Raw genomic sequence first — 24505 nt, 5'->3', positions numbered from 1 at the left:
ACTTACACAGACTCCTAGAACGCTGATTCCACCTTGGAACAGAGACAGAGAGAAGCAAGTACTTTGACCAACATCACATAGGCCATCTATTGCTCAGCCTAGGTTTGAAGCCATATTTCTTTCTGGGGCAGTAAATGGCCAATGCACCTCACCAGCCCAGAGTCCTTGTATTGCACTGTTGTCCCTTACACCACCACCCCCAGCAGCAGGAAAGTAGGAGCTGCTGAGATGTTTTATGTGTCTGGGGGCTACCCCTAGTTGACACCCGGCTTTTCCACAAATCGTAACCAGAATGGCCTGGCAGCAGAAGCCCCCTCTCCTGATTGATAAGAACAGACAAACCTGCCATTTTCAGAGACATTATCTGTGAGGGACTTGCCTTTGGGAGGTAATTTCTCAGCAGCAGCGCTCAGTACGCTGCTGACCATAACGTGGTCCTATGGGCAGGGCAGCAAGAGACTTGCTCTTCTTGGGTGCAAGAGGAGGAACAAAGGGAAAGCGAGCAAGGTGAGAGTGAGGATGACACATTTGCCCACTGCTAAACCCTGAAAATGGCTCATTCAGACCCCCTTCTCATCCTGCAAAAAAGTATAACTGAGCTGGTGTTTTCAAAAGTAGTTATAAGTTGTGCTATCTGAATTTTAAGTACAGAAAATACTTTTTCCATTCAGTCCATTGGCAGCAGTGCTTGTCCTACATAAATGGCTGCTGTACAGATGGAGAGGAGCTTCTGGGAGGGTCAATGCAGGAAACAAATACTTACTTAGAAACAGGCTATTGCTGTGCTCTGGCATGTTGTAACTCACTGACGTGCTGTGATGATGTTTTAGACAATTACAATACAGGACTAGTGTATTTTCCACATATATATTTGCGACAAAACAAACCTTTATTCACACATGATGGGCAATTGCTTGCCCAAGCATCTCGTATAACTGCACGCACACTGGATGCAGGCAGAGCAGGCACAGAGGCCCCTGCATATAAACAAGGGACTCCAGAAACATGCTGAATGAATTTCTACTGTACACAATGTCCTATAATTGTACTCCCAGCAGAGTGTGTGTGGAGTTCCTGAAAAAACTCTTGGGAGGGAGGGGAGGAAGAATAAAACGATATCAAAGAAGAGCCGTGTGGTGTTGATCAGCTTGGAAAGCCATCTTGCTAATTGTTTGCAGGACGCATTCCAGGTTAATGTAAGCCAAGAGGCTGCAGGGTTTTTTGGGCTGAACTGAAAATTACAGTGCTTTCTCCCATCCTTGTGTTACTTGACTGATGGGAGTCTCACACGCCCTCGGGCACTTGCAGGAATGAGGATCTGGTGTGTGCCACTGCAGGGCGTGCTGCTGCTCGGGCTTTGATCAGAGCTCAGCCTTTGTTGTTGAAAGGAGATATTTCATCTCCGCAGATTCAAAACGGAGATGGTCTGTTCAAGGCTTTTGCCACAGGACTTGTCTCCCCTCCCATTCGCCCAAGAAGAGATGAACAAAAGCAAATGACCAGCCAAATTATGTTTTGTTTCCACAGAGCAGACTGTTACGAGTCACTCGTATATTCATTATTAGTGAGTCTGAAAGACATTATGCCGGGTTGATTTCAGAGCAGTTCCCTATTAGCAGTATTTTTTAACATGAGTATCAAACTTGACTTTCAATTCCTGCCTGTGACCTTCAGAAAATACTTGACATTGTGCATCTGAAGTTCATGCCACTGAGCCTTGTAATTGAAACAAGACCAGTAAATATTCAAGAATGACTAGCAAGAACCTGCCTATCTTTCTGTGTAAATCACCCTGTATATATGGCCTGCGCTGGATGCTTTCTCCTGTCACCAGTGCTGTCTGGCTTGGTCCACAGCCTGTTCCTCACTAGCACGTGTGGGACAGATGGATGCTGCAGCATTTCAGATTCTTTCATGGCAGATGAACCAGGTTCAAGAATTAGATGACAGTGAAGGAAGAAAGGCACCAGCCAGCCTTGCTCTGCAGTGCTGGATGGAGATGAGGTACAATGCTGGGTAGCAGACAGGAGGCCAGATACAACTGACCCACTTTATTCGACCAGCGCTGTCTGTAACTGGGGATCATGCAGCCCTGCAGGTTGTGAGGCATAATTCTGGTGTGGCAAGCCTAAAACCACAGTGATGGTGAGGATCTGGGGGATCACAGACATTTCACCAGGTAAGAGGAATGGAACTTCTGGGTGTCAATGCTCACTGTGGTATCTGAACACTGTTATCTTCACCCTGAGAGCTCTTTCTCACCACACATCTTCTCAGTTCACTTAGGCAGTAGGAAATACTTGTGAAAATGCTTCTTCAGTGACTCCTGCCATTTCTGCCTCCTCTGGAAGTTCATTGACCTCAAGTTAAACTGTGCTCCAACGTCAGTGTGGGAGGGGAAGGCATTTTTGCCTTCCTGGCTTCCCCTGGCTTGCCATGCACGGGTGAGACCTGTCAGTCCCATTGCTGTTGTCTCTGGCGTTGCTGCAAACTTTCCTGACCACCTCTTCAAGTTGACAGGCCAGACAATACAGTTGGGATATAGTGGATTAATCATATTGAATAAATGATTTAGCTGTTGAGCTGACACATAGTGACAGACCTGAGAAATAACTCTTCATTTCATCAGTTATCCAGACACTTTGATGGACGGGGACGACAAGGTAATTCACTGAGGTTAATGGACTGTTATGCCAGAGGCTGACAAAATGAAGACTTCACCAGTTAAACTGGGTCCCAGGGGTACTTATATTTTGTGCCACGTGAGAGCTGGAGTTGGTTACCTTTCCGTAGGGTAGCTGAAAGACATCTCTTAGCTGAGTTGAGAACGTTTGTGCATTGCAGCAGACCAGCCTTCCCACCACACTTGGTGTCTCACAGGAGATGCAGGCATGAGCAGTGTAGCAGTGTGCAGGCTGCCAGGTCACTGCCAGGTCTGTACCCCTTTCCTCGTGTTCACTGGGTGCTGCTGAGCCTTGCAGAAACTCTGAGTAAGATGGGGATCCCCAACAGATAACACAGGCACATAACTACAGGTGGGTAAAAGCTGAGAGCACGAAGCAGCCTTGTCCTGTTGTTCGGCAAAAGATCTTCCAGATCCATGTGGAAGACAAGTGTCAACCCTAACCAGATGTTTCTCCATAACAATATTAACAACTGTTCAGATCTAGTGGCTGGCGTATAGGCATTTTTTCCCTTTAAAGTTTTCTGTCAGGGCACTTAAAGTAACTAAGCACTGGGTGTGAGTGTCTGGCTACCTGTCACACCCAAACCATTCCTTGGAGACACTAAGTGGACCTCAGGTGGCAGCCAGCCTCAGCCCGCCCCACCAAAACAGGTTTCTATTTTGCAAAAGAGGCAGCAAGCGTGGCCTGACCCTTACACCCCGTCATTAAAATTCCTTGGGAACTCCAGCCCAGCCAGAGGCAGATTCCAAGTCTTGAGGGTGAGGTCATGTCTGCAATGAGCCCATGACAATAATTGCCATTATATGGCCCTATTTATTTTCTGAAGACACACTAATGTTGCTGCTGAATGAGGCCATGGGCAATAGAGAAGGCTATCTATTTGTGATTTCATGGCTTTATTAACTTGAAGTTGTCAGTCTGTTGTTTCCAGTTGGCTTGGTCCAGCACAATGCTAATACATTGTGGATTGCTGAGCTCTGGTTTATCAGTACTAACAAATAAAAAAAAGATATATTTTTAAATAGGTGTAAAAAAGAGCTGAAGAGACTGAGTAATTATGTTCAACTTGTCCTGAGGGTGTGTGTTGGAATACTTTGCTGTTGGCTTTCTCTGCATTGCTGACCTTCCACATTTTGCTTCCAGGAGGCTTGTAAATTGTTGTCTTCAGTAGCACAGGGGTTCGAAAAGTACCTGGAGAGGATTTTTCAGAGGTCAGCTGAGTTTCAGTGTGCTTCATTCTGGGTTGGAGGCAGAACAGGTTTAGGACTTAGGCCTGGCTCTAGCATAAGTACCTTCTTGGTTCTTCTACTTCTGTTCTCTCCCAGGTGAATTCACTTTTCTTCTTCATTGTTCTACAGGAACTGTTATTCCATCTAAATAGACCTGTATGCTCCTGTTTAACCTGAGTAATGGGAGACTAACAATAGGGCACATCCAGAAAATATACCGTTTTTTTAGCATTAATGCCTTTTTTATTGAAGTTTAGAGTTTCCACATCACACATGCACGGACTTCAAGAGTGCTTTGCCCTCTCAGCTGGGTTTTCTTTATTCATTATCTTCTCTGTCCTGCAGGGGATGAATGAAATTTTAAAGTTTCTGTAGGTACAATATCCTTGTTGCTTTTCTGTGTGCTTTCTTTCTACTAGTAGACAACATCCCTTAAAGTGAGTGGTTGAATCTTCTGTATATATGTGGCCATTATCAGTGACAACTCTTATTTTTTTACAGTAAAATTTACAAAGGTTTGTTTTCAGAATGCCTTTTTAATATACTACTGAAACACAGGGGAAACAGTCTGGGGCAAGAGTGACTTAGTACAAACTTATCATTAGGAGATGAAACCTAAATAGGAAATATAATTGCAGCAGCATTATGTAGCCTAGATTTTTATCCAGTTATTTCTGCCGGTTTGTTTATATTCTTCAGAGTTAAAACAAACAAACAAACAAACAAAGAACCCCCAAACCCACAGAAAGCCTGAAACAAAACCAAAGTAAAACCAAAAAACACTTGAACTCTTTCAGCACCTTCCTGTTGCCAGTAGCCACATTGGACATTTAAACCTGTATGTGAAGTTTGATCCCTTTTATGCCAGGAGAAAGCAGAATCAGCTCCAGGTAGTGTGTGCAGTGAGTCTGCTTGAGGGGAGAGCAGGAGCATCAGCATCTCTCTCCCCAGGTCCTAACTTCTTTCTCTGCTTGTCAGGTGCTTGAGTGAGGAAGGGACTTAAAACACTTGATGACTTAAAAATGGATATTCTTTTATGATACATAAACACCTTCCCTCCTCCACACACCCAACCATTATAAAGGAATGCTAATGAGGAATTTAGAAAACCTTTTTAACATGGATCACAATACTCATCCTGATGTGTGATGTGCTCTACGCAATTCTGGGCTGCTGCGTGGCTACTCAGTGTCCAGCTTTTTGTACTGAAAGGGAAATTTATGGCTTTCTTGCTTTATTCATCCCCCTTTCACATAATGCTCATTGAGCTAGCTCTGTAGATAAATCCTTCTTAAGCCTTTAAACATAAATCAGAGTTCAGGGGTGATGTGCACTCAGATGTCAGCTGTCTACACCGAGTGTTTGCAGCCTTAACAGCAATGAACTGCTTGCTGCAAATTCAGAGAAATCCTCTTTGCTTTCCACCGCAAATTCTTTCCCTGGGTCATTACAGATCCATGGAAACAGTGCGTATGATGCACTAGGAGCTAAAGTTTTTAATCTAATTTTATGTGAGGCTCTGCTTTGTTGCCATCCTTCGTCTGGCAATTACTGTGTAATGCGCAGGCAGTAATTGCGATGCCATTTGTTTCACTGAATTCATCTGCATGTGTGTGATTCTGATTCGATAAAATCCATGTCTCGTGCAAAACATTTAGCAATAGACGTGTCCTGATCCTTGAATCTTATGTCTGGTCTACAATTCAAATCCATGAAGACTTGTTGCCATTTGGTTTGGGGCTTGAATTTACACTTACCTTTACCCAAGAGAAAACAGAAGGTTTAGTTTATCAGTCTCACAATTTGGGTGCATGCTTGGCAGTAATACCCTTGGGTGTAGATGTGCCCAGATATCTAGAAGGGAGCAGAGCATCAAAGGGAAGAAATATGAGGACAGAGTGGGAATGGGGCAATGGGCATTTCAGATGTCCAGGCAGCCGAGTGCAGCAGTGGTTGTGAAGCTCCGTAAATGAGGTGTGACCTGACCACAGACCACACAACCACGGCAAAACGGCTTATTAAAAAAAGTGAGCGTTTCATGTCTCTTGCAAGCAAACCCACCCACCCAAAATGGGAACCAGGGCACTGTGTGTAGGGCTTGTGTGCCTCTTCTTCATCATCACTCCAGCTTGTTCCCACACAGCCACAGGTCGTTATCTTCTGTGGGACTGATCCCCTCCAGATGTTACTGGCCAAATTTTCACATTAGCAGGTTACACACAGCAAGACACCAAGGCACTTTTTGAGAACTTAGGCAAAGCCACCTTAGAGTTCTCTGGAAATGACATCATGGAGCACTCCTTGGGCTCTGCTCTTCCAAAGCAGATCTCCTCCTTCTATGTACAAAGTCCTTCTGAAGCCTGAGGGTCACTTCTCAGCTCTGGAGGTCAGTTTGCACAGATCCAGCCCTAGTTTATGTTTATTTAACACTTTAAGCTGCTGCAACTAATCACTGCAGCTCTCTTTTCATGAGTCACCGGGTTTAAAAATAGACATTTGGTACATCTGGGTTTGTTCCAAGACACATACTTCTGGATTTTCAGATAGACAGATTTTCTCTGTTTGTATAATATTTCAGAAGAGTTGTATAATTAATTATTTCTTATCTTGATCAGTGTGTTACCTAAGTGGTTCTGCTCAGTTTTAAGATATTTTTTTTCCATCTGAGAAGCTGCTATAAAATAATTACTTTTCCAACTAAAATAAATATTATCTAGCTCAGGATCCACTTCGAAGGCAAGAGTATCAGCAGATTTTCCAGTATAGTTCTCAAGAGAAAAAGGCCTCAGACTTTGCTGTTCAGGAGCTAAACCAGTAGCTGTTACTGGTTCCTGTGTGGTTTTCTTGGAAATCACAAATTTACAGTTTGATTTATGTTCTCCTTTTCCAAATTGTGTTCCAACTGGCTTTAGCAATGGGTGCTGGACAAATTTCTAGTGCATCAAAAAAATGTTTTGCTTCATGAAATGTTTAGCTGAACTGGAATAGAGGCTGGAGGAGAGACTGGAAAGTTGATCAAAATATTTGGATCTGAAAAAGGAGACTAGGGTCTGTTCACTGTGAACTTTTTGTTGTTGCAAAAAACCCTGTATTTCTCTTTTTGTCATAATTTGAACTGTGTTGGTAATCTGAATTCTCCATTCAGCTCTTTGGCCAGTTATCAGGGGAATCAATTTGCAGTGAAACTGGAGATAAGCTCAGTGTCCTTAATTGAGGTTTAGGTTGTTCAAGTTGGATATTGATCATCTTAACTGCTTTTCAAATGGCTAAGGACTTTGGAGACCTGTGGTTACAAGGAGGAGCGGTACAGAACTGGCTGAATAAAGTGGTATTCTTTATATGAATGCAGCTCTGGGTCAGATTGGGGAGAACTGGGGTGGGACATGCAGTAGGGTAAACCAGTTGGCTTGGAAGGGGAAGTCTAAAAAGTTACAGAATATGGAGGGGAAAAAGTTAGGAATTCACCTGGAAATTTTAGCTAGCTGCCGTGGATATGTGTCGAACTGTCTGTCTGCTGGGAGCTCGGGCTTACACAGACTGATGTCTGATGCCTTTGTTCTTTGCTCCAAATCACAGGTCTTTTTGCTGTCACTTCTACTTCTGCCACCAGTACTCTGCAGTGATTTGAAGAAGGGAGCTGGCTTCTCTTTGTACTGCTGTGCATGGGAACTTTTTGCTGCAGGATACCCTTCAGATACATAATTGTTCTAAAACATTACTCTAAACCTCTTAGCTTTAAATCTTTTACAGACCTCTTCTACAGTGTGTGTGAAGCGAAGTATAGAAGGGCAGAGCAGGAAAATCCCTCTGTGCGCTGCTGCTTCTGTGGCTCTGCACTGTGGAGCAAGGGGGAGCTTTGATGTACGTGGGCAATTCTTGTCTGGAGAACAGGAGCTGTGGAATGGTAACAACTACAAGAAAGCAAATACAGCTTCCTCCATCACCTGCACCAAATAATCAAACAAAAATGAGAACATGGGTTTAGCTTGTATCCGTGATGGATTGTGTGTAGCCACAGCCTGGTGCAGGTCACAGGACCTGAATAGTTCTGCTCCCCTGGGACCATCAGCAGCCCTAAGGGGACACACCAGGACAGTGGGTTGAGTGTGGGTTGTACCTTCTTTGTCTCAGCCAGTGCATTTTCCATTGCCACCAAATGTATGCCCTAGGGTGCCAGTTACTGTTGAAATCTCTGCTGGAGTGTCCTACTGTATCTTCTGCAGGGTCCCAGCGGAGGCTGATGGGCTGTGACAGCAGAGTCTGCCCCCGGGGCTCACAATCTGGTCCTCGGGCTTGGCCATTCTTCTTGTGCTGGTTTTTGAGCAGACTTTTGAAGTGTGCCTTCCAGCAGCTCTTTGAACTCTGTGGCTGGAAATTATGAATGAGTGGTCAGTGAAAAAACCTAGAAGTGAACTGCTGATTCAATTATGAATGAAATTGGCCTAGCCAGCACTATTTAAAAAAATATTTTGCCTTACATTGACTAGAGAAGGGAGTGATTTTACAGCTGTGTCCACAGCCAGGCTGATGTAAGAGCCCAGGGACATTTCTGATGCAAGCAGTCAGTGGAAGTTGAGAAAAAGCTGTTGCTGAATGTGGGAATGTGTTCTTGGTGATGAAACTTCCTTAGTCAGGGAAGTGCTTTTCTTTTGGGTGATTTAATAAAGTACTGGAGAACGCAGCCCAGAGGAATCTGCCAAAAATTTTCAGATCTCTGTCAATTCCTTCCCTCCTTTCTCTTCCCTCCCTTGCCCAATTATTACATGCCCTTTTAATTATTACATTTTTCTGATTTTATTGTTATTATTATTGTATTATTACACATCTCCTACAGCTTTCTGAACTGCCATTAGGTGTTGGTGCCTTTTGGGCAATGTTAATTTAACTCTGAATAGCACATAGTTCATTTCCTTTGACCAACAGTTTACTGGGATGGCATTTAAACTACCTGACTAATCTTCAGGTGAGCGTGGTGATGTGAATAAGGGTGTTTATATCTTTCCAAACAAATATTCCAGGGTCTTAGCAGAGCATCTGCCACTGCGTGGATTCTGCTCACACTGTGTTTGGAAGGAGCTCAGAGAGGCAAAGAGACTTAAAATACAAAAGCAACACCATGAGACAGTGGAGATGAAGCTACGCCTGAACATTGTAGGTGACTTTGGTAGTAGGTCTCAAATATGTCATGTTTCTAGGACAGTTCACATTATCTTTGTTTGTTTCCTGCAGGGCAAAACAAGTAGAAAGGCAATACCCCCATGATGGTGGACACCTCCTTAAATTGCAGGAAATTGTTGGCTCCCTGCTGGTACTTCAGTGGATGGCAAGTTCCCTCTCTCCTTGAGGTGCTGTGGGAGAAAGATCAGTCCTTGGTCTTGCAGTTCAACTGGAAGTGCAGTAGCTGCATTGGCCTCAGGCAGGCTATGAGACCCTATCATAGCTTTGTAATCATAAATTGTATTCTGAAGATATAGTGGTCACTGTCCTCTGTGTGCAAGCTATTCTCAATACATTTCTTTAAGAACAACAAGAATGTCCAGCAAAGGACATTGATCAAGGATCAGCAGTCATTTTGAGATGTTGTTGTGGTTTAACCTGAACTAGCAATACAACCACGATAGCCTCTCACTCACCCCCTCCCCACCCCTAAAATAGGGGAGAGAATTGAAAGGGAAGGGAGAAACTTGGATTGAGATAAACACAGTTTCATAAAATAGCAAAATACTAATACACTACTAGTAAATCGATATATAAAATATAATATAAAATAAAAGATACTCAAGGAAATTCCTCACGAACTCCATCCACACCAAGCAGTCTGGATGTCAGTCAAGGTCTGCCCATCCATGCCCCCCTTCCTTGATGCCTCATACCCGTGGGCAGAGCGCTCAGAACGTCCTTGGCTCTCAGACCAGAGCAATTAAAAACATTATCTCTGTCCTGGGGTGTTCTCAAACTAAGTCCAAATAATGACCACACCAGCTATGGAAAAGAAAGGTTTCTAATTGCATGCACAAAATTAACTCATTTTCAGTCAAACCAGCACAAATATACAACTTCTTGTACAAATAGTTTTTTAAGAAAATTGATTTTACTTTACAATAGCTTACTCATTTCCAAAGCAATTCCATGCCCATGTAAAACTTGACATCTAGCTAATGATCCTGGACAGTGATTGCAGATTTTGACACCGTCATAATAGGAACCTTTGGCCCATGGAGATTAATAACATGACTGTAGTATCTCACTATTGATGTCCAAAAGAGAAGGTCTCATAAACTTCCATGTTGGGCTGCTGGTTAATGTCATGCATTGCATGATGGCTATAAGTGAAGTGTTCGGTGTGGAATCGGGATAGTTATTCCTAGTTGTCAGTGATCTCTTGTGTGACTATGGAAAAATATTTAAATAAACTACTGGTTTCCTTTCCTATCAGATTGACCAGTGATATCCAACTTAGTAAAGTTCTAATGGAGATGAGAAGTGTGATGTAGGACTTGCTGAACAGGATTACAAGGGAATCACATCATCAGAATTCACCAGCTTTACGTTACAAAATGAATCTTGAAATCATGCAAGAGCCAAAAACGAGGGTCAAGGGAACTAAAATTCACACCAAAGGGTCATGCTCCCCTCTTTACAGTCTCCTCTCTGCTCCATAGCATCAGCATGCATAGAAATTCAGATAAGTAAATATTATTTGTTTGTTTGTTCATGTTGTTTGTTAGTTTGAGCTCCATGCATCAGTGAAGTTGAGGGAGTGCTGCACAACTGGCCTCATAATTCATGATGTGCTTGGTAATTGAAAGGTACACGATAAAGATAATAACATCGTCTATTTGAACAAGACGTAGAGTGGATTTGAATAGGTGAGGGATGTTATGAAAACAACTGCTTGTTTTCTGTGTGTGTGTATTTGTGTGCATGCACAGTCTGCCTTCCATCTAGTGATGATGCAAAAGCTGACGATGGGACTAATAGCAAGATTAAAAAAAAGGTGTAAACCAGAAACAAAAGGCCATTCTTCCTTGTGCTGCTTATACTCCAACTACAAGGTCTTCTCTGAAAATGTTTAGATAAACTCAAGATATGCTACAAAATATTAATATTCAAACCTAAATAGTAAGAAGCACTTTATAGCTGCTGCAGCTGCTGTACTTTAAGTCAAACTTTTTCGGGAGTTTCTCTTCAGGGATGTTCCTTTTCACCATTTGGAAAGGATCCTTTTTATTCTCTTGCTGCCTGACGGATAGCTGGGAGAAACAGGGCAGTTAATGGAATTAAAGCATGAGGCTCACTTCACCTTCTACAGAAATAATTTTTTCCGCACTTGAATTTCACTCTCCAGTGACTAGTGTGACACTACTTGATCCCCTTTGCAGGAGCCCTGTTGCCTTTGGGTAGTTGAGCTAAAATGGTGGGGATGCACAAGGGGGAGTTCAATGGGTGTTTTTGGTATTTTGGGTGTTGTCTTCCTGTTGCACCTTATACATCTCCACAAAATGTCTTGGCCAAGACTTTCTGAAAAGGATGGAAGTCCAAGATCAACCTGTGTTTGAAGATATTAGAAATAAACCCAACCAAAGTAGTGTTCTCAGCATTTCCCATTAACATGGAGTTTCTTGGGGTTCTCATCAGTGGGCTAAATTGTGGTTCTTCCATCTCATTTTGGGTCTACTCACCTAAGCATGCTAGCCACTGACGTAAACTACTTCTGAAAGCTCAAAAAACAGATTTGGGCCTTTAAATAAGTGCATTTACAGACTAATCAGATGTGAGATGCAAGGGTTGAAGGTCAAAGATGCAGCTGGCCAGCCAACCTACCCAGAACTTGTGCTCGTGAAAAGGTCCTGTTGGCCCCAGGAGGAGAAAGTCTCATCCTTTCCTTCTACATCCAGGGCATCTTCCTTCTATCTGTCTTCTCTGAGCTCTCTGAAGTATAAATTAATTTTGCTTTAAACAGATTATCAAATTTAACTGGGAAATAATGAGTTTAAAAGAGAATATGATAAATAAAACACTGGAAATGGTTTAACAATAAGCCGCCAGGGCCACCATGGAGTCAAGGGAGGATCTGAAAAATCTGTGCAGGCAAACTCACCCTTACTTGCTGTATGTTGTGACTCATCCTAAAGTTATTCCCTGAAAACTCAACAAGAAATGCTGACTTTTTGAGTGACAGAAATCTAAAATCGTGCACTGTTAAATTTCCTTTGTTAGGGTATTGCCTCAAGAGCACTCATTTGCAAGTGTATCCCCCGCCATCCTGGCAGCAGACCTGCCAATAGAGAGAGTTTAGAGCAGCTACAGGAAAATACGAGAAATGCTTTAACCCCTGATTGTGCGTTCCCCTTTTGAGGTGCCTGGGCCACAAAATTCTGTGTGCTACGGGGGCTGAGCTCTACAGCAGGACTGGTGACAGTGAGTTGGGTGAGTAGAAGAGAACATCTTGACTTGAAAATGATTTTGACTTTGACAAAGAAAGTGAAAAAATAAATGTAAAAATTATTTTCTTCCAGAATTTCTTTTTTGTGCATTTCTCTCCTCCCCAGAGTAACAACCTAAGCTAAAGTTCTTCTAAGAATCACAGAATCATAGAATGTTAGGGATTGGAAGGGACCTCGAAAGATCATCCAGTCCAATCGCCCTGCTGGAGCAGGAACACCTAGGTGAGGTTACACAGGAATGTGTCCAGGCAGGTTCTGAATGTCCCCAGAGTAGGAGACTCCACATCCCCCCTGGGCAGCCTGTTCCAGTGTCTGTCACCCTCACTGAGAAGAAGTTTCTTCTCAAATTTAAGTGGAACCTCTTGTGTTCCAGTTTGAACCCATTATCCCTTGTCCTACTGTTGGTTGTCACCAAAGAAGGAGATTGCCATTCATACTTTTCTTCTCCTGCACTCTCATTTTTCTTGTTTAGTGGAGAAGACAATAAGCAGAGAAGAACAAAGGGGGACCTTAAGAAATCTTTTAAATAAGGATAGTTTTTGGAGCTGGAAAAACCTGGAGGTCTTCCTTTGACCCAGTGAGGATGATATAGATATGCAAGGAGCAGGTGAGAAAGGAGTGAGGAGGACAGTGCTGGGTGTAGGGAGAGAGCCACAGGGTTTTATTTCTCAGGTGACTACCTTGAACCCAACTGGGGTCATCCACTCCCATGTGTTTTTCTACAGCAATGACATTGCTTCTTTATAAAGAATGGAAGGCACCTCTATTTTAGCCCAATTTCTAGCCTCAAGACTGGATCATGTCCCTCTAAGGGCTGATGTGTGTACCTGCTCCTAGGCCACTGTGCAGAAGGAAAGGCAGTTGCCACCAAAGCAAGCTTGGTTTTCTGAACCCGTGGTGGATCAGGGACCTGTGCTTGCACCTGTGGGACATGTGACACAGACTGTGCCTGCTCCTGATAGCTGGTTCTTGGTGGGTCCCCCTTCATGTAGTCACCCTTCAGAGTTGCCTATGGTGGGCAAGCAGAGGTAGCTCCTGATATGAGCACTCCAGGCAGCCTCAGAAACAGCAGGTCTGCCCAGGAGCACTGCCAGGAGTCTAGACACCGATTTTGGGTGAGCTGAATCACCCTGCAATACCTTCCCCATCTACCTTGTACTTGTCGTGCCTAACCAGTCTGAGTGCCTAAAGCAGATAGTTTTGGCATCAGCCTCCCATGGAGATTAATTAGGTTCAAGTCCCTGATATGGTGAACAGTTAATTGTCTGTATAAAACTGAAAATCTCCAACTGAAAAGGCTGAAAAAGTCAGCAGCCTAATGAGTGCTGCATGCCCCTGAGAGCCCAGCCCCAGTCCCCTTCGCAAATCAAAGCAAGCACAGCTAATCTGATCTTCAGTCCCTTTCATCCTGGGTGAGAGTCCTCACCACAGCCCTGTGGGCTGTCTGACTGCTTCTCTGCTCTTTGATTTAAAGAAAACTGCAAAATAACTCGCTTTTTCTTCATATGGAAATGGAAGGCATTTCTGAAATCCCAGGAATATTTGCAAAGGAGAAAAGGGCTTTCCTGCTTGACACAGCCACAGCAATCACAGCCTTCTGAGACTGAGTACGGGCTCTCTATAATTGTGTGTTATACTCAAACGAGTTCATTTCTATGAATGAATTTGTAATTTTTTTAACATACTAGAGGGTTATTTCAGTGTGAGAACAGCCCCAGACCTGGTGAATGTGCCTTTGTATGCAGTTCTCTAAGTACTTTGTTTCTAGGTTAACAGTCATGGACTTAAAAGCCAGCTGAGATCCTGGAGGAAACTTTTTAAAAAGTTGTCTATTTGTCTGGAATAAGAGCCCAGAGTTTGCAATGTAAAATACTTGCTTATGAAAAATGCATTCTTCTTAAGTGAAAAAGAACATAATCTTTCTGGCAGAAGGCTAGAAGTTGTGTTTCTTTTCCAAAAGATGTCATAACAAGAAATGCCTGTCACATTTATAATTTCACATTCTGTGCAACTTGGTGAGCAGGATTAACTACAGATAAAGCAAAGAAAACTTCCAGCACAGTACAAAGAAGGCAACCAAATGAGAAGAAGATGAGAGCCCACCTCAAAAAGGGTTTTTCCTCCCTGCTTCAGGCACCCAAGGGCTTGAACTGTATCTGGAGGCCACATGTGTTCCGACCTGTAGGCACTGACATTGTGCACAGCAGTGAATACATCCATGTGTAGACGTATTTGTGGAGTGTTGTCCTTTGAAAGTGGCTTGATTGTCCCTTTTGTTGCCATCTAACATTGCCAGGAGTGAGGAATAAGGAGGTGGGTCCTGGGGAGACTTGTTGAGAGGAGCAGACTTCACCTCGGTGACCACAGGCTGCCCAAGCATCCCTCCCATAGCGAATCCTCCTCCTTCGCCTCTCTGCCGTGGTCCTTGGCACAACACCATTGCACATGGCAGCACAGCATCTGGCCCTTCAACAGCTCCCGTTTTCACCACTGACCACGTTGTGATGGTTGTTTCGTCACCACTACTTTTAGCAGAATATTGGTAAGGTATTGCTGCATATTTCTTATACACCCCTAGCATTTTACCTGAGACAGAAGGCTTTTAGTGGTGTGTGAAGTTATTCCTTGGGCAGCAAGAGTGCAAGAGAAGAAGGGAAAATTTCCTTTTCACTCAGAGTAGATTTTTACTTTAGCCAAATTTTTATTTTCCTTTTCCCTTTAGTTGACTTTTCTGTTGAAAAAACAGAACTGGAAAAGCTTCTCAAAGCACTGAATTTTGCAGTTTAGATGCTCTGCATCTGCCTTGTTTCCCCCTGCAGAAAACAAACAAAAACGAAAATGAAAACAACTGGAAACCAGCCCTCTGATGTGCAGACATTTCCTCAGGCCAGGGAATGATGTGAACTCCATTTCCTGCATCTAGAGGTTGTGTATTATGGGAAAAAGATGCTCCCGTGGAGGGTGGGGATGGGACTCTCCACCCATGGGGCTGTGGATGCTGTCCAAGCCAGGCATCCTGGAGTGGGGTGAGGCTTGACACCGCCTTGGGATTTCTCAGTGACTGGTTCTTGTGGCTTCTTGCCTACTGGTCTGGTTTGTGGCTCCTGTTTTCTGGAAACTCCGCTTTGGGAGCCCAGACGCCTTGCTCAGCTCTGTTGTATGAGACAGTGAGTTCCTGGGAACAGACTGTTGTGCATCTCAGTACTGTGACACCCATGGCCTTTGTGGGTCCTGTCCCAGGTGTCTGTGTCTCCTAAGAAAAGTGGATTTAGGCTCCAAAAGTGCCTAATGCTACTCAGCCCTTCACCAGCACTACTGGTGACATCAGTTCTCCCCACATATGACCAGGCACGCATGATGCAGAAAATGGGTGACTCAGTACAAAACTTCTTCCTCTTTCTGAAATCCTAAACAAAAGATAAAGTTGAGCTCATTTTTCCCTTGCTTACAAGCACAGTGAATGATACACAATCGATCTATTGCAGGTGCTTAATTGTGAATAACTCTGGAAAAAAAAAGAAGTTGGTTTTCAGCATCTTGTGTTTCCTGTATATGTTCTTCAGCTGCAATTTAAAGTTCCCTCTCTAGCCATTATAATTCTATCAAATTCATCAGGTTATAATAGTGCTATTAATCCTGATTAGTATTTTGCTTTGTTTTACCAAAGCATGGTGTAATTGTACACCTTAGGAAGTGAGAGCAGATAAATTAATAAAGATCATTAACGAATAAGGGTGTTGCAAAGCCAGCATGGTGGGTCACCAGTGGGAAGGAATGCTTGTGTGTCTGGAGGGCGACCCTTGTGAAGAACATCAGAGCAAACCAGCTTCTCATCAGCCACAGTGCTTGTAACTAAGACAAGTGACGTTGAGGGGGCACCAAGATATTGTAGAAAAAGCGTCAGATAGGGAGGAAGCACTAAGAGATATACTGACCCTGAGAAGATGGCCTGCAGGCTCTTACTCTGATGTTCGGTAGATGACTGTGTGGAGGGAGGATTCATTGTCTTTCAGGAAATGTCCTTTTTGGTGCGCATAAAGACAGTTGCTCGGGTTAGGAAGGTCTTGCTTTTAGGACAGGAGTGTTAACTAGGGTGGTAATAAAGAGCAAACAAACAAACAAAAACGTTTTTTTCTGAAAGCAGGAATGCAACAGTGAGCCAGAACCTAAGTGTGTTATTCTGCAGCACGTTTACGTGTTAGGCCTGAACCATAGTCCCTCCAGACAGCAATTCTGTATTTCACAAAGGCTGTTCTGTAGCAAGCGCCACACCATCTTATTCATTCTCCCCTAAGAAGCACTTCTGTCCTTGACAATAACGACTGTATCAAAAGAATAGTAAGAAATGCTTGGACTAACTATATTCAGTATTTCCTAAAATCAAAGCATCATGTTAAGTGACTCACTTCCTTTTGTTTTGAGGTATAATTACATATGCTAAATTGTGCTCAGAAAGTGATTAAAAGAAATTTGCCCTCCAGAGAAAAATGTAGGAAAGATTAAAAGGCTTTTTTTTTTTTTTTTTAAGGGTAGCATTAAATGACAGTGCTACAGACATAAAGCAAAATTAAAAATAAAACGTATTTTAAAGGGGAGATGAAACTGATGATGGGAAGACTTGGTGAGAAAAAAATACAGAGGAGGTAAGTGGAATCACACTCCTGTCTAGGTTGTCTGAAAGCTTCCAACCCTTTCCCCTGAGATTAAAGCGTGCCAATATGGGGGACAGGGCCTGTAAGGTGAGGGTTAGCCTCATGGTGATGAAATAAATTTCAAAAGAAGGTTTGAAATCCCTGGATGCCTGTTTTGATGTTAATTGCAAAGCAAGGTTAGTGCTATTAATGTATTTACAACCTAGAAAATTCCCAGAATAACACTGTTCAGACATCCTGTGGTACCTGAATAATTTTTGTAGCTGTTGTGCCAGTGCGATTGGCATGGTCTTGGTTTCTCTTGCAGCAAATGGCAAAATGGACTCAAACGATATGTTAGAGTTCAAGTTTTACGAAGGAGGACGGAGTTAGCAAAATGGAAGTGCCTTGTCTGATTTGCACATCCCAGTGTAATAGGGATCCAGTCAATTTCCTCTTTAGCACTGACACTAGAAGCACTCACTGCGTGGAGGAATCATCCTCTGAATCAAGTGACCACCTTCTCCGATGTGTAGTGTGTGGTATCTGTTGTGCCCCTGAGGATGAAAGAGAATCATCTTGTCCATGTTCAGGATTCAGGTTCCAACCACAATGATTTTAACTCAATTATCTCATTTCACAAGGTAAAAGCACTTTTTTTCCCAGCAGGGCCTTGGTGAAACCCCCAGAAGTGTGAAGGCTGGGTTTCTGTGAAGGTGCTCGGTCCTCAATATGGAATCCTACACAGCCTTCTCATGTCCTGTCAGATCTTCTGTGCAGCAGCCATGAACAGTTCCTGCTGAGCTTCACAAGCCACCAGTTTTACTTGCACCTTGTCTGGTACTGTGGAGGTACTTTGCAGAGTTTGAAAACATATTTACACTTACGGAGTAAAAGTTCTCTGTGGTAATGTTGCTACTGCTTTGGAAAGTCCTTTCACCGGTTTTTGCTCGAAAGGTCCTAATTTGAGCCTCTGCAAGGATGCTGGAAATACAGCATAACGGAATGTGATTTACAGCTCCATGCAGTGAGTGCTTATGGTGTCAGCAATAAAGAAAAGGGTAAATTGACTCTTAAGATTTTGGCTAGGTGGATGTATAAAATAGAAGATTGACATTTGAGGAGAAGTCAGAGATCTCTATATCTGGAGGTCTAAGGAGCAGTATGAACTTGAAAATCAAGGTTTAAAGAGGGGTTAATTTTTTCAGTAGTTACCATCACAGTATAATCTCTATGAAACAAGTTTAATGTATGCTTAGTTTTCAGTTTTCACAGTTTCATTCAGTAAGGAGATCATGTTTCAACATTCATCTTCTACAACAGAACAATATAAGGATGTGAGAAAAAATACAACTGAAATCCAGATCTAACATGAAACACTGAGTATTTCTACTGCCAAATCAATAGAACTATATTGACATTTTGTCTTCTTTTGGCAATATGTATCTTGTAAGATCTGCTATTTCACATTTGATGGTGTGAAGTTATCATAAAAAATCTCTTGTAATCTTCTAACTTATCTCCAAGAAAAACAGTGGATTAGAGTTAATTATATGCATATGGACAAATTAGTGACATTCTCATGTTCAAAGAGAGCTTGTCTCCATGGAAGAATTTCCCAAAGCATATAGTGCTGAATAAGCTGCTTGTATTCCGTAATATTTAGCACACTTCCATCTCAGCCTAACAGTTTTGGACTAAAACCACTTCTATTTTGGAGCACAGTCTGCACATAAGTGGATATTCTAGATTGCTTATTGTGAAATTTTACAAGTAGATTTCTCCATGGAGACAGACCAAAGATTTCTGTGTAACATCTTCATGATGCCAAAAACTTGAAGAGAGAATAAATGTTATTTATTTCTGTCAAGGTGTGTTTTACACGGCCAAAAAGGTCCCCCTTTTGAAAAGAAAATAATGTCCAAACATATTTAGGATAATTATTTGAGTTTTTAAAGCATGTCATGTTAGGATAGATTTCAGGAACTCATTTGATTTACCACATAAAGGCAAAGGTAAAGGAGTGGCTTGATCACAGTTTACCCAGAGAAGCAGAGAAGGTATTTGGTAATATGGTGGATGGTTTGGTTGGTTGGTTGGTTGGTTGGCTGGTTGGTTGGTTGGTTGGTTGGTTGTTGTGGTTTTGTTGATTTTGTTGTTGTTGTTTTTTACCAGGTAATGGACATGACATTAGCAGGAACCAAATATCTGGAAGTTGAAGCTAGACACACTCAGACAGAGAGCAAAGCAAACTCTTTTAACAGTTATTAAAACCATTACACCCTGGAAGAGTTTGCCAAGACATGATAGATTCACTGTCACTTACATTTAAGTGGGGTATTAATAACTCTGAAATGAGCTGTGGAGCTGCTGGCCAAAAGATGTTGAGGATGCTAAAGCTTTCCATGGGTCCAACAGACATTTGGACAATCTCATAGAAGAAAAATTTATTGAGTGTACTGTTAAACTCCCCAAAAAGACTCCAGCTCTGACTCAGGAAATCCCTGAACCACAGGGACTGTTGGCCATGAGGGCAAGAAATACATGGCCTGATTTGCATCCACCTGGCGACATTCCATCCCATTCCCTTCCCAAAACAGGGAAGCCTTGTCCATAATCACCAGCTGGGAATGGTCTCTGGCCTGGCTGCCTCCCAGGCAGTGCCTCAGCATTATCCTGAAGAGCTGGCCAGGGCCAAACCTGAGCCAAGGAGAGTTCTAAAAGTCAAGTGGTGTGAGAGATTCGGGGCAGTATCGCAGTTCTCGTCACTTCACTGGTGCTGGTGTAGCTGAAGGCCCACAGACTGCTTCTAAGGGATTTTGTGAAGATAACTTAAAGAAGCGAGTAGCTGGCCAGGAAACTTTAATTCACTACAGGTTGTCTGCAATTACTCTGGAGAACCAACAACCATGTGCAGGCTGGGTAAGATGCAATCATAGAATAGTTTGGGTTGGGAGGAACCTTCAAAACTCATCCAGTCCACCCCCCCTGCCATGAGCAGGGACATCTTCAACTAGATCAGGCCGCTCAGAGCCCCGTCCAGCCTGGCCTGGGATGTCTCCAGGGATGGGGCATCCACCACCTCTCTGGGTAACCTGGGCCAGTGTTTCACCACCCGCACTGTGAAACATTTATTCCTCATCTCTGGCCTGAATCTTCCTTCCTTTATTTTAAAACCATCACTCCTTGTCCTCTGCAGATCCGGACTACCACTTTGGTTCAGTCTGGGACTGCCCGTCTGGGAACCCAGGGTTGTATTTCTATGTCCTTTGTGACACTGGTGACCAGGCAAATACTCACAGGTGTCCTTTCTGTCCTTAAAAATCTCTGGCTATAGGGACTTAATGTGTCCTTGCTGTTGTTGCCTCAATGGTTTTAGAGAGGCTGCACGGACTGGGTAAACCAGGAAAAAAGCTGCTGCCATAAGGGCTTTGTGTAATCAAAAGGCACAGAGCGTGGTGCACGACTGACCATTGTTTGCCTTATGACTTTTCACATATAATGAAAAAATGGCCTTAACTAACAGCACACAGACCACTTGCAGAAGTAAGGAATATGAAAACTTGGTCAACAGATACCTTATTTTTTATAAGTGCCATGCTATTATATACTTTTAAGGGTTTAAGTCCTTTTGTGTTATGTGATATATGTGCTTCAGGGATGTATAAAAAAATAAAAAGACACATGATAGTAAAGAACATCAAATGTAGTGAAATTATGCTCTTTGATAAATTTGGGGCTAAGAAATCATAATGAAAGGAGAAGGATGTATGATTACCTCACTGTTGGAGAAAGATCTAAAGAACTTTTCTGTCTTCTTTGAAATGACAGTCATAATACTCTTCATAGCAGTTTGGGGGTCTCTCCCTCATCAGCATTTTCCAACAAATAAGTGCAGAAGAAAAGATTCTTTTAATGTAATCCTCTAAACAGGGCATCTTTTGTTTTATGGCTGTGCAAAGAGACTTCAAACAAGCCATTTCAAAGAGAAATCTTGGCTATTGCCTTGAAGAAATCATTGTCCACAGATATTCTAGATTATCTGAATGCCTCTTTGCATTAAATATTACTTGAGTGATATGCTTTATTATTTGAATTTATAACATTTCCATTTTTACGCACAGATTTTTTCACATCATACGAGTTTCCAGTTATGGAAAGAATAAAATAGTTAATGCAGAATTTGATTTATTTGTTTTGTTTTGGTTTGGTTTTGCTGTTCTGCAGGCCAGCAGTCATAATAGCTAAAGCCTCTTTTCATCTTGCTTCAAAACTCTGTACCTTCACTTTTAGGTCATGGTTAATATACTGCCAATTTTGTTTCAACTTCACTGATAAGATTGTAGGATTAAGTGTGTAATAATTAGCCCTATGACTGCTTATCAGTACCATTTCTCATGTTGGCATTAGCAGGAATCGAAGAGAGCGAAGAAAAATGGTGTGGAAATAAGAATATCTGCTGGCATTGGCACTGGCCAATAGGAACCAGATTCTTGCAGAGGAATGAATTTAAAATACCATTTCTAGCAGTTCATGGAAAGATATAGGCCCTTTTCCAATGTTTTCTGTATTACAGGCTGATAAAATACAGCACAATTAAAAGCCTGAATTAGAAACTGTCTGCTTTCAGAAACAAAGACAGCAGTCTACCCTTTATCCAAGTCTTTACCACTTTCATCATGACACATTACAAGGCTTACTCTAATCTTTTAAGAAGAACCACCAACTGTTTAAGGTTCTCGTGGGAACCACTGAAGACTAATAATGACTAATCTAATTTCTCTGACAGTTGACTTTGATCATTTTGAACTATATTGTCATCAAATATGTCCAACAGTCACATGTTAGTTAAAAGGATGCTTTCCCTGTAGATCAAACACAGGTGATAGTCAAGAGATCGAGTGCAAGTAATTCTGCTTCACTGACAATAGGTATTCAAACAACATTTTCTTTCACAAATAGTAAAAAATTACTTTACAAACTATGTAGCCAATTCATTTGCCCACTACTTAAATCCATCAGCCTGTGGTCTGGATGCAGGCAGACCATACCAGTGGATCCTAATGCCAAACTGCAATTTAGACCATGATATACTGGACTGGCACGTTCATTTATTTTTCCTAGAAACTTACCCCGGCAGTCTTGAGCGTTTCCTGTTTTTGTCCAGGATTTCCAGATGTTCAGTGACCACTAATAAATCTGTCTGGGCTGTTGTGTATCCGGAAACCTTGGTCACATCCACGGTGTGTGTACAGGTGAAGTCTGATGCTTTCGGAAAGCCTCACACTTACCATGCCAGCACAGCTGCTGTGAGCCTGAGCAGTAGATCTCACTTCCACCGTACTTGGCAGATTCTATGCATGTGTGTGTATTTGTTGTACACTGCAGGTACAGTCAACTTGCAGTTCTGGGGAATGCTGGACTTGCACGATGTGACTGTAGCTGTTTGATGTGTGTAGTCACTGTGAAATGTGTTAAGACCAGCAGGTTGGGCATTCCCACTGTGGTAGCTGCAGACTTCCTGGGCGCGTGGACATATATTTTATCTTGAGAAACCTGAGACACAAATGTGCCAACCCAGACTTCAGAGGTGACATGAAGAATCATGAGTTTACTTGCTGCTGCATGTGCATAACATAAGACAAGTGATGTGTGAATAGGAAAATAATTGTTTCTCTGTAGTCCATAGAGGACCTGAGAAGAAATGGTACAAACTGAGCTGTAAGGTTGTGGGCATCCAATTTTTAAATTACAAGAATTCAGAAAATCCCTAGGTAAGATTCTAATTCTGTGGTTTACCAGCCCTCATGCTTCAATACATGTCAACAGAAATCCCTTTACACCCCTTCTTTGCATTCACTGTCAATTAATGTGCATTACTGCACTTCATCATGCACATTTCATGGTCTTTATGCAAACAACTTCCTTAGTTATGGCTGCAGAAATAGACTGGGGAGGCAGACTGGTAAATGGAGTACAGCTTTTCCTCTGAGAACTTCAGCTACAGCCCTAAAATCATGCCAGCACCTGCCTGTTTGGGTGAAGTTCTTTATAATAGCCAAAACGTGTTATTCAGGCTTTTCAGGTCCAAGCGGTAAAGCCAGTGTTGGAAGGTAGTCTGGGACGGCTCAGAGCTATCTTTCAAGTCTTTATGGCTTTTACCTTTCAGATGAGATTTGAAACAGAGGTATGGATCTATCCTAGACACTGGAAAACAGAAAGGCTTTCTTGTTTGTTTATTTTTTTGTTTTTCACCAGTTTTCTGATAAATTACCCACTCTGTCCCTTCCAGACTAAGACTGAGATTATGCCATTAATGTCCATATTTGCAAGTTCAAGTTGAATTATTAGTGGTGATTAATATGTTCAGGTGATGATTTAAAGATAAAAAAGCCATTTCTTCCTATTTTTCAGCAGGAAAATGAGGCATGAAACAGTACAAACATTAACTAGAAGCCAGCAGATAGAGGCATATTAGAGATTCTTTGAGCTCAACCTCTGAATGCAGAAAGGGAGGGTCAGGCTTCCCTGGGGAGAGGTCCTGGCTTAGCTAAGGAAGGAATAAAGTCGGGGAAGACGAACATTTGTGATATATTCTGCAGGAAAATAAACAGGTGTTGTATTCTGAAGGAGGACACAGGTCTCTTACCATCTTAATAAGCTGCACATGCTTTTGTGTTGTCCGTAAGTAAAATAATTAATTGTGTGGTGATAAATGTGGAGCAAAATTTCAAATTCCCCCCCGTTTATTAGATATGGTGGCTGTAGAGTTAAAGCATAATCTGGAAAGATTACACCTTTGGGGAGGTGCCAGGAAGGTGCCTTGCAGGCCACCCGGGAGCCTGGGGCAGATGGGCTGGTTCTGGGTGTGCTGGTGGCTTGTTCATCATTCTCCATCTGTTCATCCACCATTCCCCTGCCCTCTGGGACAACAGAGTTGTCAGAGGCTTGGAAGCCATGTCCAAAAGTCTTGGTTAAAAGATGCTACAGAGGTGCAAAAAACTGCTACTGTCAAATCATTCCTGTAACGACCAAGATTTTAAGTAGTTCATTTGCCCCTACTAAAGATGAGAGGGTCACTGCTTTTGAATGGGGAGGGTGTACTTGCCACAGGTTGATTCTATGTCTAGTGTGTATTTTTACTCCTTCCCTGCCATACCAGTAGTGACTAATTTCCACCTTGTTGTCAAGTTTTAGGGAAAATGCTGATTTTTACATGCTGGTTTGAAGGTTTTTATTTGCACCCCAAATGATGCATCTGCACAGGGGATGCTCCAGTGCAGGGATGTACAGAACCTTCCCCGGGATGGCAGTGCCAGATCTGAGAGCACAAGGCTTGTCCCCAGCATGTCCCCAAATCCCGCTGAGCCCAGGCTGTGGGGATGTTTCTGCCTGAACTGAGTTGAAAGGGAATGGAAAGAAAATGAGGATCGGGAGATGGATGGGATGAAGGTGAGATACGAGGGATAGAAAGGGGGAAAAAAATAAGGGAGAACTGGAAATGCATAGCA

At 42.6% G+C, this 24505-nt stretch overlaps 1 long non-coding RNA gene across 3 annotated transcripts; it reads right to left on the bottom strand.

Annotated features, from left to right (window-relative positions):
• Positions 1-4432: 4432 nt before the first annotated feature.
• On the bottom strand, positions 4433-22512 carry LOC135578974 (uncharacterized). 3 transcript variants are annotated; one of them, XR_010471098.1, is made up of 4 exons: positions 22127-22512; positions 16299-16451; positions 11741-15176; positions 4433-8284 (listed from the first exon to the last, which is right to left on the bottom strand). It is a non-coding gene; the product is annotated as an uncharacterized LOC135578974 (long non-coding RNA). The 3 variants fall into 3 exon arrangements; XR_010471099.1 differs by lacking the exon at positions 4433-8284 and having other exon boundaries at positions 9989-11848; positions 14467-15176; XR_010471097.1 differs by lacking the exon at positions 4433-8284 and having other exon boundaries at positions 9989-15176; positions 22127-22495.
• Between the last annotated feature and the right edge of the window lie 1993 nt (positions 22513-24505).

The sequence above is a fragment of the Columba livia genome, chromosome 3 (genome assembly GCF_036013475.1).
Source record: "Columba livia isolate bColLiv1 breed racing homer chromosome 3, bColLiv1.pat.W.v2, whole genome shotgun sequence".
Lineage (NCBI taxonomy): Eukaryota > Metazoa > Chordata > Aves > Columbiformes > Columbidae > Columba > Columba livia.
This window is presented reverse-complemented; position numbering and strand designations above follow the sequence as displayed.